The 16730-nt window shown below is 33.4% G+C and overlaps 1 pseudogene across 1 annotated transcript in view; it reads left to right on the forward strand.

The window, feature by feature from the left end:
* Positions 1 to 7359: 7359 nt before the first annotated feature.
* The window catches only part of LOC143230973 (nephrin-like), a 169592-nt pseudogene continuing 160221 nt past the window's right edge, over positions 7360 to 16730 (forward strand). The window contains exon 1 of the transcript XR_013016720.1: positions 7360 to 7666. The product of XR_013016720.1 is annotated as a nephrin-like (transcript). The remainder of the gene's footprint in view (positions 7667 to 16730) is intronic.

Raw genomic sequence — 16730 nt, forward strand, 5'->3', positions numbered from 1 at the left:
TTAAACATTCTGTACAACAAGAGCAAAGAGCCACAAGAACATAGCGCTGGAAAAGCAAAACCTTCGTTTAAACATTCTGTTTCGACATGTGTGAAAAGTCTAGTGAACATACTGCAGTAAAACAACTGACCTTCTGTTAAACATTCTGTTACAACAAGAAAGAAAACTCACAACAATAAACTTCCGGAACAAGAGTGACTTTCATTTAAACATACTGTTAAACCAAGAGTTAAAAGTCACATGAATAAAGAGCTGTAACAAAAGTGAAGTTCATTTAAACATTGTGTTACAGTAAGAGTAAAATGTCACAAGGCTGTAGTTCCGTATCGATAGTGATCTTCTCTTAACATTCTGTTACAACAAGAGTGAAAATCTACAATAACATAGTGCCGTACGAGAGTGACTTTCCTTTAAACATTTTGTTACAACAAGAGCGAAACGTCACGGGAACATAATACTTTAACAATCGTAACCTTTCTCTAAACATTCTGTTGTTACAAGTATGAAAAGCCACCAAAACATACTGCCGTAAAAGTAGTGGCCTTGTTTTAAACATTCTCTTATAATTAGAGTGAAAAGCCCCAAGAATATAGTATCGTGAAAGAGTCACTTTCCCTACAACATACTGTTACAAAAGAGTGAAAAGCCACAAGATCATAGTTCCGTAACAATAGTGACCTTTCTTTAAACATTCTTTATAACAAGAGTGAAAATTCACAATAACATAGTGTCGTATAGAGAGTGAACTTCCTTTAAATATTCTGTTACAACAAGAGTGAAAAGTCAATAAGTGCAGTAACAAGACTGACTTTCCTTTAAACATTCTGTTAAAGCAATAGTGAAAAGCCACAAGAACATAGAGCTATAACAAAATTGACCTTCCTTTAAACATACTATTACAATAAGAATGAAAAGTCACAAGAACTTAGTGTCGTAACAAGCGTGACCTTCCATGACACATTCTTTTAGAACAAGAGTGAAAAGTCACAAGTATATAGTGCTGTAAGAACAGTCACCATCCTTTAAACATTCTTCTGTTACAACAAGAGTGAAAATGGCAAAAACGTACTGCTGTAACAAGAGTGATTTTCCTTTCAACATTCTGTTACAACAAGAATAAAAAGTCACAAATCATAGTTTCATAACGAGAGTTACCTCTCTTTAAACTTTCTCTTACAACAAGAATAAAAAGTCACAAGAACATGGTGTTGTAATAAGAGTGACATTCTTTTATACATTCTGTTACAGCAACTGTGAAAAGTCACAAAAACGAAGTGTTGTAATGAGAGGGACTTTCTTTTAGTATTTTATTACAACAAAAGTGAAAAATCACATAAACATAGTTCCGTAACGAGAGTGACCTTTCTTTAAACATCCAGTTACAATAAGAGTAACAATTCACAACGACATAGTGTTTTAACATGGGTGACCTTCCTTAAAACATTTTATTACAACTAGCGAAAAGCCATAAGAACATAGTTCCGTAATAAGAGTGACTTACCTTTGAACATTCTGTTACAACGGGTGAAAAGGCACAAGAACGGAGTTCCGTAACAAGAGTGACTTTCCTTTTTATATTTTTTTACAACAAGAGTAAAAATCCACAAGAACATAGCGCTGTAACAAAACTGACGCTCCTTTAAACGTTGTTTTACGACAAGAGTGAAACCTCACGAGAACATACTTCCCGAAAAAGTGATCTTGTTTTAAACATTCTCTTACAATAAGAGTGAAAAGCCACCTGAACATTGTTAGTGAAAAAGTGACATTCTATTAAGTATTCTGTTACAACATGAATGAAAAGTCACAAAAACATATTTCCGTAAATAGAGTGATATTCTATTACACATTCTTTTACAAAAAAAAGTTGAAAGTCAAAAGAACATAATTCCGTAACAACAGTGACCTTCATTAAATATTCTATAACATGAGGAGAGAGAAGTTACAAGAACAAGTTCAATAACAAGAGTGGCCTTCCTTTAAATATTCTGTGGCAAGAAGAATAAAAATTCACAAGAACCAAATTTCAAAACAATTGTGATCTTCCTTTAAACATTCTGTTTAGAGAAGAATAAAATATCAAAATAACATTGTTCCGCGACAAGAGTGACGGTTTTTTAAACATTTTGTTACCACAAGAACGTAGTTCCGTATCGAGAGTGATGTACTCTAAGCATTCTGTTACAAGAAGAGTGAAAAGCTACAACAACGTAGCGCTGTAACGAGAGTCACTTTCAATAGCTTGTTACAACAAGTGAAAAGTTACAAGAACATAGTTTTGTAACAAGAGTGCCCTTCCTTTAAACATTCTGTTAGAGCAAGTGAAGAGTAACAAAAACATAGTGCCGTAACAAGAGTGATCTTCCTTTAAACATTCTGCTACAAGAAGAATGAAAAGTTCCAAGAATACAGTACTGTAAGACGAGTGACATCCATTTAAACACTATGTTACAACAAGTGAAGAGTAACAAGAACATAGTGCCGTTACAAGAGTGCCTTTCCTTTAAACATTCTTCTACAAAAAGAGTAAAAACTCACAACAACAATTTCCGTAACAAGAGTGACGTTCCTTTAAACTTTCTCTTACAACAAGAGTGAAAAGTTTCAAGAATATATTTCTCTAAGAAGAGTGACTTTCCTTTAAACATTCTGTTAGAACAAGAGTGTCACAAAAACATAGTGCCGTAATGAGAGTGACTTTACTTTCAATATTTTGTAACAACAAGACTGAAAAGTCAAGAGAACATGGTTCCGTATAGAGACTTTAAACATTCTGTTAGAACAAGAGTGAAAAGCCACAAGAAAATAGTTCTGTAAAAAGAGTTTCCTTCATTGGAGCATTCGTTACAACATGAATGGAAAGTCACAAGAACATAATTTCTTAACAAGAGTGACTGTCATTTAATTATTCGGTTACATGAAGAGTATAATCACAAGAACATGGTTCAAAAACAAGAGTGATCTTCCTTTAAACATTCTATTGCAACAAGAGTAAAGATTCATATGAACATTGTTCCTTGACAAGATAGCTTGTCCTTTATACATTCTGTTATCAGAAGAATGAAAGGTCACAAGAACATAGTTCCGTATCGAGAATGATCTTCTCTAAACATTCTGTTACAACAAGAGTGAAAAGCTAGAATAATGTAGTTTCGTAAAATGAGTGACTTTACTTTCAATATTTTGTTACAACAAGAGTGAAAAGTCCCAAGAACATCACTTCCGAAACGAGAGTGACTTTCCTTTAAAAATTCTGTTACAACAAGAATGAAAAGTCACAAGAACATAGTTCCGTAACAAACATCACTTTCATTTAATCATACTATTAGAAAAGAATAAAAACCCACAACAACAAGGTTGCGTAACAAGAGTAACCTTTATTTAAACATTCTGTTAAGTTAAAAGTGAAAAGTCACAACAACATTGTCCAGTAAAAAGAGTGACTTTCCTTTTACATTATTTTACAACGGGAACAAAAACTAAAAGAATATAGTTCCGTAACGGGAATAACTTTCCTTTCAACATTCTGTCACAAGAGTGACTTTCATTTTAACCTTCTGTTACAATAAGAGAGAAAAGCCACAAGAACATAGTTCCGTAACAAGAGTGACTTTCTTTTCAACCTTCTGTTACAACAAAATTCAAAAGTCACAAGATTATAGTGACGTAAGAATGATAATATTCTTTTAAACATACTATTAAACAAGAGTAAAAAGCTACAAGAACATAGTTCCATAATAAGTGTGACCTTCATTTAAACATTCAGTTAAAATAAAAGTGAAAAGCCAGACGTACGTAGTTCCGTAATAAGAGTGACCTTTCTTGGAATATTGTGTTTCAACAAGGTGGAAATGTCACAAGAATATATTTCAGTAAAAAGAGTGACCTTCTATTAAACGTTTTGTTAAAATAAAAGTGTAATGTGAACCTAGTACCGTAATAAGAGTGACCTTCCTTGAAATTTTCTGTTACAACAAGAGTGAAAAGCCATACCAACAAAGTTGCGTAACAACAGTAACATTCATTTAAATATTCTGTTAAATAAAAGTGAAAAGTCACAAGAAGATAGTGCCGTAGCAAGAGTGACCTTCCTTCATACATTCTGGTACAGGAGAAGTGAAAGCTTCAAGATCATCGTTCCGTAACAAGAGTGACTTTCCTTTCGACATTATTTCCCTTGTTCGAGTAAAAATTCACGTAAACGTAGTGACTTAGCAAGTATAACCTTCCTTTAAACATTCATTTAGAAGACGAGTGAAAAGTCACAATAACATTGTGCCGTTAAAAGTGATTTTCCTTTAAACTTCAGTTAAAACATGAATGAAAAATCACAAGAACATAGTTCCGTAACAAAAGTTACTTTTTTTAAAGTTACAAGAATTAAAGTCATAAAGATTTTAACATTGTGTTTCAACATTTTTACAACAATAGCGAAAGGTCACAAGAATATATTTCCGTGAAAGTGTGACCTTTCTTTAAATTAAGAGTCAGAAGAACAACATATATTGTTCCGTGAAAAGTCACTAGAAAATAGTTCCGTAACAAAAGTGACTTTTTTTTAACATTGTGTTACAACAAGAATTAAAAGTCATAAAAACATAGTTCCGTAACAAGTATGACTTTTCTTTCAACATTTTTACAACAATAGCGAAAGGTCACAAGAATATATTTCCGTGAAAAGTGTGACCTTTCTTTAAACTTTCTGTTACAAAAAGATTGACAATCCAGAAGAACATACATAGTTCCGTAATGAGAGTGACTTTTTTTCAAAATATTGTTACAACAAAGTGAAAAGTCACTAGAAAATAGTTCCGCGAGAAGAGTGACCTTCCTCTAAACATTTTCTTGAACAAGAGCGAAAAGTCACAAGAACACAGTTCTGTTAGAAGAGGGAACTTCCTTTAAATATTTTGACAAGTGTAAGATGATCGTTTGCCAACAGCATCTCTTTATTTTTTAACAAAATTTAAGAGATATTCTTCGAACAATATCATTAACGTGATTTGTGGAAAGGTACTTTCCCCAAAATTGTTATATTGTATCAGGGCGAAAAATAATTTTTCTTCTTAAAAATCGTATTTTAGTAAGTGTAAAATGGCCTACTCTAAGAAATGTTGTCTTTTAACATTTGAACAGTCAACTTTCTCCAAAACTATCGTGTTGTAAAAGAAATGAAATTATACTTTTTTACAAGTTTCGTATTGTAACAAGAATGACATCTGTCCGTCTTCCGAACACGTCATGTTTTAACTGGTTTAAAGTGATTTTTCTCAATATACGTTTTGATGTAAAAAGAATGGAAAGTATATTTCTCCGAAACCATCGTATTCTAAAGAGTAAGAACATAGATCTTGTTCCAAAAATTTCGCGTTTTTATTGTGTGAAAAGTGGCCTTTGTCCAATAGTTTAGTGTAAACATGCTGTCGTAACAAAAATGAAACATGATTTTAACTTGGACACCTTAAGTTTTAGAAAAAGTGAAAAATGACCCTTTTTCGAAATATTCTGTTGTAAGAAGATTGAAAAAGTGAGCTCTGTTTAAGAACATTCTGTTTTAACAAGAGGGGTAAGTGAACTTCCTCCAAAAGCATTTTATTGTAAGGAGAGTGAACTTTCTCCTTTGAAAACCATTCCTTTGTAATAATAATGAAAAGCTGTGTTTATTTTGAAATGTGATTATCTTATTAAAAAAAAACGTTTCTTTATTTGAAAATAATTTAAAAACCTACTGTTCTCATGAGGTGTAAACTATGAAGCTGTAACATGAAGAAAAGAAAAACCTTAACCTCCTTCCCAGTCAAACTAGTTTTATAACACATTCTGTTTTCAAGTGTTTCTGTAGAGGTGAATTAGTTGATTTTCTACAATGTGGTTTTCCAGCAGAGCCTTAATGTTTTGTTCCAAAGTTGCCCTAAATATCTATGAACTTTAGGGTTAAGCTTAACAAATTGGGAAAGTAGTTCTATAAAACATAGATCATACATCTTTTACTGACTTGCAATTTAAAGTTTTTCTATCATAGGTAAAAATGAAAAAAAACCGATGACATAAATGGCAGGAATATTAGTTGGAAATGACCAGTCCAAGACAGCAAACCCGCTCTGGTTATCTGTACGATTGGGTTTTACAAAAATGTATTGTTATTTTGGTTTGATTGCGGGATATTTTACAGCATAGCGACATCTGGGTTTCGAGTGTTCTTAACATTGGTATATATATATAGAGTGGTAAGGCTATGGAAGCTAGGAAAGATCAGAATTCTTTTAAGAATCTATAATTAAATCTATATATCGCTGTATAATTTGCCCATTTTTCTTGACAAGGTTGAACGAAACAAAAAATACAAGGCTGAAATTTGTTTATAAAGAAACGTTAATATTTAACTGTAAAAGCAACAGCAAAATAGAAACTAGGGTTATAATTGTGTTATTATCTTTCGTTCTTTCCGCTCTATTTGTATAACTGACGATATCAAAAATAAAATACACTCGAAAAATTAACATGCAAATATTTATTCTAAAGACGAGATGACTAAATTTGTTTTAATTTTTGTTTTTATATGATTGTCCAATTAAAATCTTTCGTTTCTTACACGTTAGTACATAATGACGTAACTGGATTGATAAACAACGCTATCTGAGTATAATAATTCCTCTGATTCCTGTTTGTATTAAATGGTCAGAATGAAGTTTCTAAACCACGCCAAAAATCTTCATAAAATTCAATTATAGCTTCCTTTGTGAAAGAAACCAATGGCGTACTCGATACTTTGAGTGTTTTTTAATATTTTTATACTATAAGCTCATCCATAATAAGTGAACAAATATAGCTACTTAAATTCTTAGAAGTACTATCCAATCAATAGTACTTTTAGATAAACACCTTTATATGTTCATATCTTTAGGACCATAAAATTCATTAACGAAAGTAAATAAATATAGGAATTTCTGTGAGAACAATATATTATTTTAGTTATTAATATTCAATGGCAGATGGAATGTTCATATTAGAGCATAATTTGTATTCACAGAAAGTTTATTTTCACGAGTAATTATTAAATGGTTTATCTAGATAAAAGGAATAAAAATGTTTTTTAATAAATGGGTATTTCCATCACATATACGTAATAACACTATTTGCAAGTTCCTGAAACTTAAAACTCTCTTATAAATAACTAGAGGTTTCAACTGAAAATGTTTATTTATTACTTTAATTCCAGGCTTCATTGCTGGTGTAAAAACTAGTATAAATGTTTCCTTTCTTGTGTATAAACTACCACAAGCTCCTTCTTTTTCTACCTCTAGGCGGCGCTGAATCATTTTCTGTATTTGTGGTTGTCATACCAGAGCGTGTAGAGTTAGAGTAGATCGAACCATGAGCGCGTGAGAACGTGCTTCTCTATGGTGCACGGAAAAGCCAGTTTCAACAACTACTATGTTTTTCAGGCTGAGTGCAAACCTTCTTACTATCTTTATATCAGGCTGAGCCGAGCCACTAACGGCTTAATCTTAGAGCGTGATCTACCAGACGTTAACGTGACTGTGTACAAATCATTGTTTCAATCGAACTAGATCCAGAGAAGGGATGAAAGGGCTTCAATCATTGTTCATCTTTAATAGCCTTTTGTTATGTTGCTATTGTTGGGGTACGAAGGAAGAAGGTATTGGTAAGTTTCAACAGAATTTATGCTATGTTCAGAAGAGTGTACTTCATCATTGTTGTATATCTGACAACTAATAACTTATGTTATCCCTCAACACTTCTTTGTATTAAACGGTTTTCATAAAACTTAAGAAAGGAGACACATTTCACGAAAACAACATATTTATTGTCTTATAGAATGTGATCGTCAAACTTTATCTAAAGACCTTCTCTGATTGGATATTTGTAATCTAACGTAGTCTTACTCGTTGCAGAAAATGAGCAGTTATTGTAAGATCTTTAGTTTATATTCAAATATTTTACGTTGTAAATTTGCATAATAATTTGAACATGATAGCTTGAAATCTACAAATTAATTCAGAAAAGCATTTTAACCCTATAGTTACTTACTTGTTGGAAGCGGACACAATCAGCTTTTTAAATGGAAAAAGTTACTTATAGGCCCTTGTCTTTGTTGGTTACAGAGCCTCTAATAACATATGACTGGTGTAAAAGCATGTAAACAAAAACGTTATCAATGTTACAAGTAACACTGTCAAGTATTTCTTCTGTCTTCGATGTATTTTAAATAGAAAATAGATAAGAATAGTATTGTAATAGGCAAAAACAACTCAAGCCAGCTCTTTAATGATGGTTTAAACTTCATGGTTATTAAATATTGAAAAAATAGCTCACAAACACAATGTTTTTCAATAAGTCGTAATAAAAGTTGAACGTTGTCATTTATCTGTGATAATTTTTGTGTGTTTATAATGTAGTTTAACTGCTGTAAAACACTATTTTGAACAATGACAGTTTTCTTTATAATTATCTTTCTTTAATTGACAGATTTTGCTTTATTAAAATATCATTGTTGCCACCCGCTAGTACAGCGGTATGTCTCCGGATGTACAACGCTAAAATTAGGGGTTCGATTCCCCTCGGTGGGCTGAGACATTGTCCTCCAGATTGGGGGTTGTGCAGTAGATTAACAACCTACTCACTTAAAAAATCAGCCTGTTACAGAAACCGCAGTAATTGCGGCGCTATGTTCCTTACGGAATTGTTACCATTATATCTATAAATAAGATATTGTAAGGACCTATTTGCTAAACTTTCTCATGTTTCATGTCGTTCCTAAATCGTTTTATTTTATAAATATTCCACAAATTTATACCTCCTACTTTTTTCACTAAAACGTTACGTCGACGTTATATACTAAAACATTGTGATATATCAGTGCTGTAACAGTAATTACGTTAGAGTTTATTTTGTGAAAACGTAAATTTCCATAATGCTTAATTTTGATATCGTATTTTCGCTTAGTAAGTGATAAAAACACACTCTGAAGAACACGAGTCTAAAATAATTAAAAATCACATTTTAAAACACGTTTATTTGAATTTTAAATGATACAAAACAAATGATCGTAAATACATCACATGTAGCAACAGGGTTGTAACTTGAACGTAATAGTCAATAAAATTGTGGCTACCTGAGAAAAAACGGTCATAACGTGTTGTAACAGCGAGGTCTTGAAATGAAAATATTGAAGTAATAGAGCAGTGACGTAGATGTAGCTATATAATCATAACCTGAACATATTGTAGCAAGAGAGACGTAACTAGAACGATACGCTCAATTAATCGTAGATATGCCGTAGAGATAGAGTAGCAATTTGTACATGTTATAGCAGCAGAATTGTGACCTGGACGTACAGCAGCAACAGTGCTGTTACGTTTACATATTTTAACAATAGAGTCATGTTCAAAAGTGCTGTAATAATAAAATGGGGATATGCAACAGAGTCGTAGTGTAACAATAGAGTTCTGACTTGGATGTATTGTAACGAGTTACTTGGTTATGATTTAGCAATGTAGCAAAAGCTAGATATCTTTATGTGTCATTACAATAGAGTGGGAACGTGAGAATACTGTGGTAATTGAGTGGTGATTTTTTTCGTACTGTAAAAAAATGGGATGTGACATAAAATGACGTTTCGTGGGAGTGATGTTTTGACTTGCAGTAAATGGACCTTGACGTGAAATGGCTTGTTTGTTTGATGATGTTTTTTAATTTCGTGCAAAGCTACACGAGAGCTATCTGTAATAGCTATCCCTAATATAGCAGTGTAAAAAAACATCTAGTCATCACCACTCTCCGCCAACTCTTGGGATAGTCTTTTACTAATAAATAATGGGATTGATTGTGCAAAGCTACACGAGAGCTATCTGTAATAGCTATCCCTAATATAGCAGTGTAAAAAAACATCTAGTCATCACCACTCTCCGCCAACTCTTGGGATAGTCTTTTACTAATAAATAATGGGATTGATTGTGCAAAGCTACACGAGAGCTATCTGTAATAGCTATCCCTAATATAGCAGTGTAAAAAAAACATCTAGTCATCACCACTCTCCGCCAACTCTTGGGATAGTCTTTTACTAATAAATAATGGGATTGATTGTAACCTTGTAACGCCCACACGGCTGACACGAAATGTAACATTGGAATAAGGTATTATATTGTACTAACAAAGTCGTGACTCATGAACGAGATGTAGCAATATGGTCATGATATAAATATAACGTAGCAATAGACCATGACTTCTATGTGATATAGCAATAATCTTATGAGGTGTAAATACTACAGTAAGACAGTCATTACGTGCTCATGATCTAGCGACAATTCAACAGACCCAAGACGTATCACTACCATTAATACAATTCTTGTGTGTGATGTTTGAATTAAAGATATAAAAGTTAACCTGTTTTTCATGTAGTTTGATGTTACAAATAGGGTCTCAGCACTACCAATATGTCCGCCGTATCCCAACCTGCCTAATAAACTCTGGTGGGATTGAATTAAAGGCCTCGACGGCGTTGGATATAGCACACGTAAAGTGGTTGACATGTTACTTGTTTTTTCAATCACTAATGAGTTCTTATAAGTCGTTGTGCTAGTAATACAGATGTATTAGGTTGAGGAATAATTCGTGAGCGTTTTTAAATAATTTCATTCAAGCATTACATGCAAGACTATACAATACTTCAATGCATGAACACATTACACCCAAAACATTTATTATGATACTTTATTTCATGTAATACCTAGGTATATAGTATGCATTGTTTTAAACGAAATTGCAAGAAATTAAATGCGAAAAGCAGATGGTGTCGAAAATGCTCGATTTTCTCCACTTGACATTCCATTTAATGAGCTGAAAATGAAAGCAAAAATTAAAGACATATGAAAAACACACCATCTATTAGAGCAAAAAATTATCTACCAAATGACATGAAATATTTTGCGAAAGCGTTTCATTTATGAATATATTTTTTTAACTTGAAAAAACGCTCACGAATTATTCCTCAACCCAATATTTGTAATGGTTTGTAGTGATGGAATAATGAAAAAACAAGCTAGAAGGCAAAAGAAATGCCATATTTATTTAAAAGTAATAGCAATGAGTTAGATTTAGAGTAATTTGATTTGAGTTTCGCACAAAGCTACACGAGGCTATCTGCGCTGGCCGTCCCTAATTTAGCAGCTAATCAACACCACACACCGCCAACTCTTGAGCTAGTCTTGTACCAACGAATAGTGGGATTAACCTCACATTATAACGCTATCACGACTGAAAGGGCGAGCATGTTTTGGGATGATGGGGATTCGAACCTGCGACTCTCGCATTACGAGTCAAGTGCCTTAACCACCTAGCCATGCTGGCCAGGATTTACAGTATAAGTGTGATTTAATTTTGTAAAGGATATTCTCTCATAAATGCATAAAGGTTTTCTGTGATAGCTCTTATTTATTTTGAACTGACAAACTGAACGGAAGGCGGATATTTGACAGCACCCTCCGCTAACGGTCGGAGTACTCAAATGTCGGACAGAGATTTTGTGTCAGCGAGACTTGAGCCGTGAATCCCTGGATTCCCAGTTGGTATGCTAATTAGATCAAGTTCATATTACGACTCTGACTAACGCTTTTTTTCTCAATAAGCAATAGTTCCGATCCTGTCATCAAACGCAAGAAGTCAGCTGTAGATAGTACAATAATGGAATTTCCCCTATTCTTACCATTGATACTAGTTTAACATACAATGAATTCTCGTGCACTGATGTTTTACCTTCGTGAAAGAAAATAACTAAAAATGAAAATGCGACGACCTTACATAACATTACCTGCATGCAAATGCGTTATTTTCCATCCTGCCTTTCTTACAGCACAAATCAACAGAAGGAGTGTTCTATTTATCATCGAGAATTGAACCTCAGATTTTACCGTTGTAACATCATAAACTTAAGAAAGAGCGAGTTCACTGCTGTCCCGCTGATAACCTTGTCCTTTGCACCTTGGTCTTCTTTGTACTTTTGTAAATCATCAATATGATGAAAATATTTTTATTTTATTATACCTACTTGTTTATTGTTTAATCTAATTTTTTGTAACTTTCTCTGTGTGATTATTTTTTAAAGTTTGCTGACATTTCATAGTGGCCTACATTCTCTGTGGTCCTTAGCTATTCAAATCTACTAGGATATTTTTGAGCATCTTTAGTTTTACAGTGACCCGCAACGGCCAGGATGATAAAGCACTCGCCTCGTAGTAGCTGAGGGTCGCGGGCTCGAATAACCGTCGCACCAAACATGCTCGTCCTTTCAGCCGTGGGGGCGTTATAATATGACGGTCAATCCCACTATTCGTTGGTTAAATAGTAGCCCAACAGTTGGTGGTGGGTGGTGATGACTAGTTGCCTTTCCTGTAGTCTTACACTGCTAAATTAGGGACGACTAGTACATATAGCCCTCGTGTAGCTTTGTGCGAAATTCAAAACAGATTAGTTTTACAGGACAACGTGAATCGCTTTAAAATTTCGTTTCTTCGTTTCCGTCACTGTGAGTATTATCTAGAAACATTATCCGTTTGTTTTTAAGTTTCCTGAATCTTTATTGACACTATTTTTATTTGTCATCCACTAGATCGTAACGTCTGCCAACATTTCGTGATAGACTGCCCTCTTGCGTCTTATTGATGAACTTTATATTAATTTTATATTCATAGTCTTCTTTAAATTTTCAATAACTTTAATTCCATGTCGTGCTTTTTTAAAAACTAAAATGTAATTCTGTCCGGTCTATTGTTCAGATAGTCTTGTCCTTCTGTCTCTTCATCTCTCGTTTTTTATCTCTCCGTTGAAACAGTTTATGCAGTTGGACGAAGAGGTAGCGGAATGTGAGATTTCGTGTACAAATTAATCTGTTTTAATAACTATTTGGTGAGCGGACTTATTTCCTCGCGCCTGGTAAACGGGAAAGAGAATACTGTGCAAACACACATTGTGTATGCCAATCACCGAGATTCAAGCTATAATTACTACCGTGAAATGGTCCGGATGCGATGTGAGGTGGGATTCGTTGTGCTGCTAGTGATCAGTCGTGCATGAAAGCTGAGATAAGAGGCTGCTGGGACGTGTTCATTGCTGGTTTTGTTTTCTGATAGGGAAACCTGCGAGCCCAAACCACTGTGATTTTGTTCCCGTTATCTTCTAATCAAGAAAAATGTTCTGCATTCCTGGACGACCTGTTTGTATTTCGGTATGGGCTATTCCTTTCATTCAGAAGAACCGAGCTGGAAACCAACCCGGACAGTAATCTCACTGGAGAAATAAAACCACCGAACTCCACCGAAAAATATAAAACGTAGACTTCTCTATTTAGAAGCACCTACCTTTATTCGTTCCTACTCAAGTTTTACCTTGAAACTTCTGTTTTAAAATTTATTTACGTGAAAAATTTTGCTTTATTTGTTCAGTATGAAAACATTTTTGATGGACTGAAATTGTTAGTCGGTTACTCTAATATTTGTACACAGTAGGGTGATTAAATATCGATTCATTGAGTACAATAATTTTTGGAAACTATTTGACTTGGTAACAAAGAAAACTTTATTACAAATGTACGAAGTTTTAACAATATTGTGTCATCAACAGGTAGATTTTATTTTTGACATTCATGTTATGAAGTTCGGATGACGTAACCTTGTCGAAATGTCGTACATTTCTAATAAAGTTTTCTTCATTACTTGATAACATCTTCTACTAACTGATTTTTAAAAATGGTGGCTCCTCTTCATGAAAGTTTATGTATTTGTAGTTCTGATGTCAATGGCAACATTCATTGGACGCGTGTCGTTTACAGGCTTTTCTCAACGAACACATGAATCACATTAACCATTGAACGGCTCTCTTTTCTTATCCTTTGATTTTCATTTTTAAATATTATGAGAATGATATTCGTTTATTTGTTTTCTTTTGCAAAGCTATTCTCGTTCTAAGACATCTCATCTGTAGAATGGCACTATTTACATTTCATTTTATTGTCTTTCCCCTTTAAACCTATCTATAATGTGCTTGAAATAAGTAGGTTTCAAGTAAATAGTCTCTCCTCTCCCGCGGAATTATTTGTCAAATGTAACTGTAGTCTTATCTATAACGTTCTTGAGTTTCTGTATAGTTTTATATATATTCACGTATAATTACACATGCCATTAAAACTGTTTTAGATAAATTGATTATCATATGGTTAGTGGAGGGTCTAAGGTCTAATAGAAATAAAGAGAGATACAAAACTACTTGGAACGGTTTACGAGACATTTATAGTCTTAGAGCGATAATAATAGATCGTTTGATGGTTGAGAAAGATATAGAAAAGTAGATTATCTCGCGGTCAGTCATGACCTCAGAGGGGATTATCAAAATATGTCTGGTATAGAATTAAACTCTTGTAACCATCTGGCATAAAAAGATTGGTCACGTGACAAATAAGTGTAAGGAAAATATAATGACGAATAGTATGATAATCAATTACGACCAGGAGATTTAGAATGACGATTTGATCAAAACTATGACTTTTAGCATGAAAATAAACTAAAGCTAAAGTCCCCTTTAGTGAATAGTCTATAGGTTTGAAAGAATGCTGGTGTCAGTTTAAGGAGGAAAAATCGAATGTATTCTACTGAAACTTTTAGAAACCTCTTATTTTTGCAGCAAATGAAGAAAATACATAAAAAAAACTTGGTAATGAGTAAGCTTTAAGATCTTGTTTGTTTGTGAATTTCGAGAAACGCTAAACGAGGGCTATCTGCGCTAGCCGTCATTAATTTAGTAGTGTAAGACCAGAGAAAAGGGAGCTAGTGATCACCACCCACCACCAACTCTTGGGCTACTCTGTTACCAATGAATATTGAGATTGACCGCACATTATAACGCCCCCATGGCTGAAAAGATGAGCATGTTGGGTGTGATGGGAACTTTAAGATCTGCTTTGATGTTATAAAGAATTCATGGCAAATAAGAAGTTAAGTCAATGCATATTCGAAGAAAATTAGTTCATTTAAAGAGACAATTTACCTATTCTTAAGTCAAATCTCATATAAGGGATATGTGTATCTTGTGTACCGATGATATCAAAAGCGTATTTTATTGTAATAATACCTCAAATATACCGCTGTATCGCCATGGAAGTAAAAATTCAGTGAAATGTTTCAAGACTTATAGAAAGTTGTGTGAGCATAAGTTTTATTAAGAAATTTACACCTTTAGTAACTTTAATAAAGTTGCTCCATAAACGTAATTAAACAGTAGATTAATTGTTTGATTCTCAGTTGACTTACTGATTATCAGTATTTTTGTGTTAGAAATTACAGCTTTTACTATTCTTTCTTACTGTAAAACCTATAACTTTTAACAAAGTAATCATTAATTGTTCTTACGCAAATGTTAGTAAATGTGTTTTATATATTTTGTCAAATAATAATAACGGGAACACTAGTGTTACATGCGTAAATTATTATTCCATCCATTAATATAAAATTCTGATCAAATATAATCAGATAAAGAACCGTTAGAAAATAACCAATGAATTTGTGAAATCAATTCTATATCATGATCTGACAAGAAGTATATATGTGATAAATCTACCCAAGAATATATTTACACTTGTATTGATTCGAATGCATTGAACCACCAGGTCGTTCTAAACAATAGTTTCGTCCATAATCCCAGTAATATCTCAAAAGATTTCGCTAGCTAAGGAGGTTTATGTTAGTTTCACATTGAGGTGCTAAGCTGAAAATGTAAAACATATTCTCCAACACTAATCACATTTAATCTAAACCTCACAATTAATAATTCTTACGAAACTAATTAAAAATAGGAGAATATCACTATACATATACACGTAGTTTACCACTAAATTATACTTGAATATTCCTATAAGATTTAATGTATCTTTCTAATATACATGAAAACTATAATATGCTTTAGAATTTTCATGCGCAATCTAACATAACTATTCTTAATTCTGAACTAACATACTAAAGAAAGAACAGCTGGTGCAGTCTGGGGCTACTTTAACAAAAGAGTGGTCATCTTTATAAAGTCTCTATATCCTGAAGGTCAGAAGTAAGTTTTTCGATAACGGGACACTAACTCTAAATTATTTGATTCACATTCTGAACACGCAAACGCTAATCACTTGTTCGCGCTAGGCCATTTAAAAAATATTGTGTTACAGTTGTAAGTGGTTTATATAGTTATTTTAGTTGTGAATTTATATGTTTTAATGTAATAACCAAACACATGTAGCAATACATTTAATATCGTTGAGAGCTTTACTCGATAAATGTTTTTCGTTCTAAATGTTAATATTGTGACGCGTCAGCTCATATGAGCAAACCTTCATCAAATTTTTATGATTAACAACTGAAGATGCATTTTATAGCTCTTGTTTATTGTTAAGCACAAACCTACAAAACATGATGTTTGTGCGCTGCCTTCTGTAAGTTATCAGAGTTATCTTTGAGCCACTAGGTATGGAGGTATGGTTTGTTTGGAATTTCGCGCAAAGCTTCTCGAGGGCTATCTGCGCTAGCCGTTTCTAATTCAGCAGTGTAAGACTAGAGAGAAGGCAGCTAGTAATCACCATCCATCGCTAACTCTTGGGCTACCCTTTTTTCAACTAATACTGTTATTGACCGTCACATTATGACGCCCCCACGGTTGAAAGGGCGAGCATGTTTTGT

Source organism: Tachypleus tridentatus, chromosome 10 (assembly GCF_004210375.1).
Source record: "Tachypleus tridentatus isolate NWPU-2018 chromosome 10, ASM421037v1, whole genome shotgun sequence".
Lineage (NCBI taxonomy): Eukaryota > Metazoa > Arthropoda > Merostomata > Xiphosura > Limulidae > Tachypleus > Tachypleus tridentatus.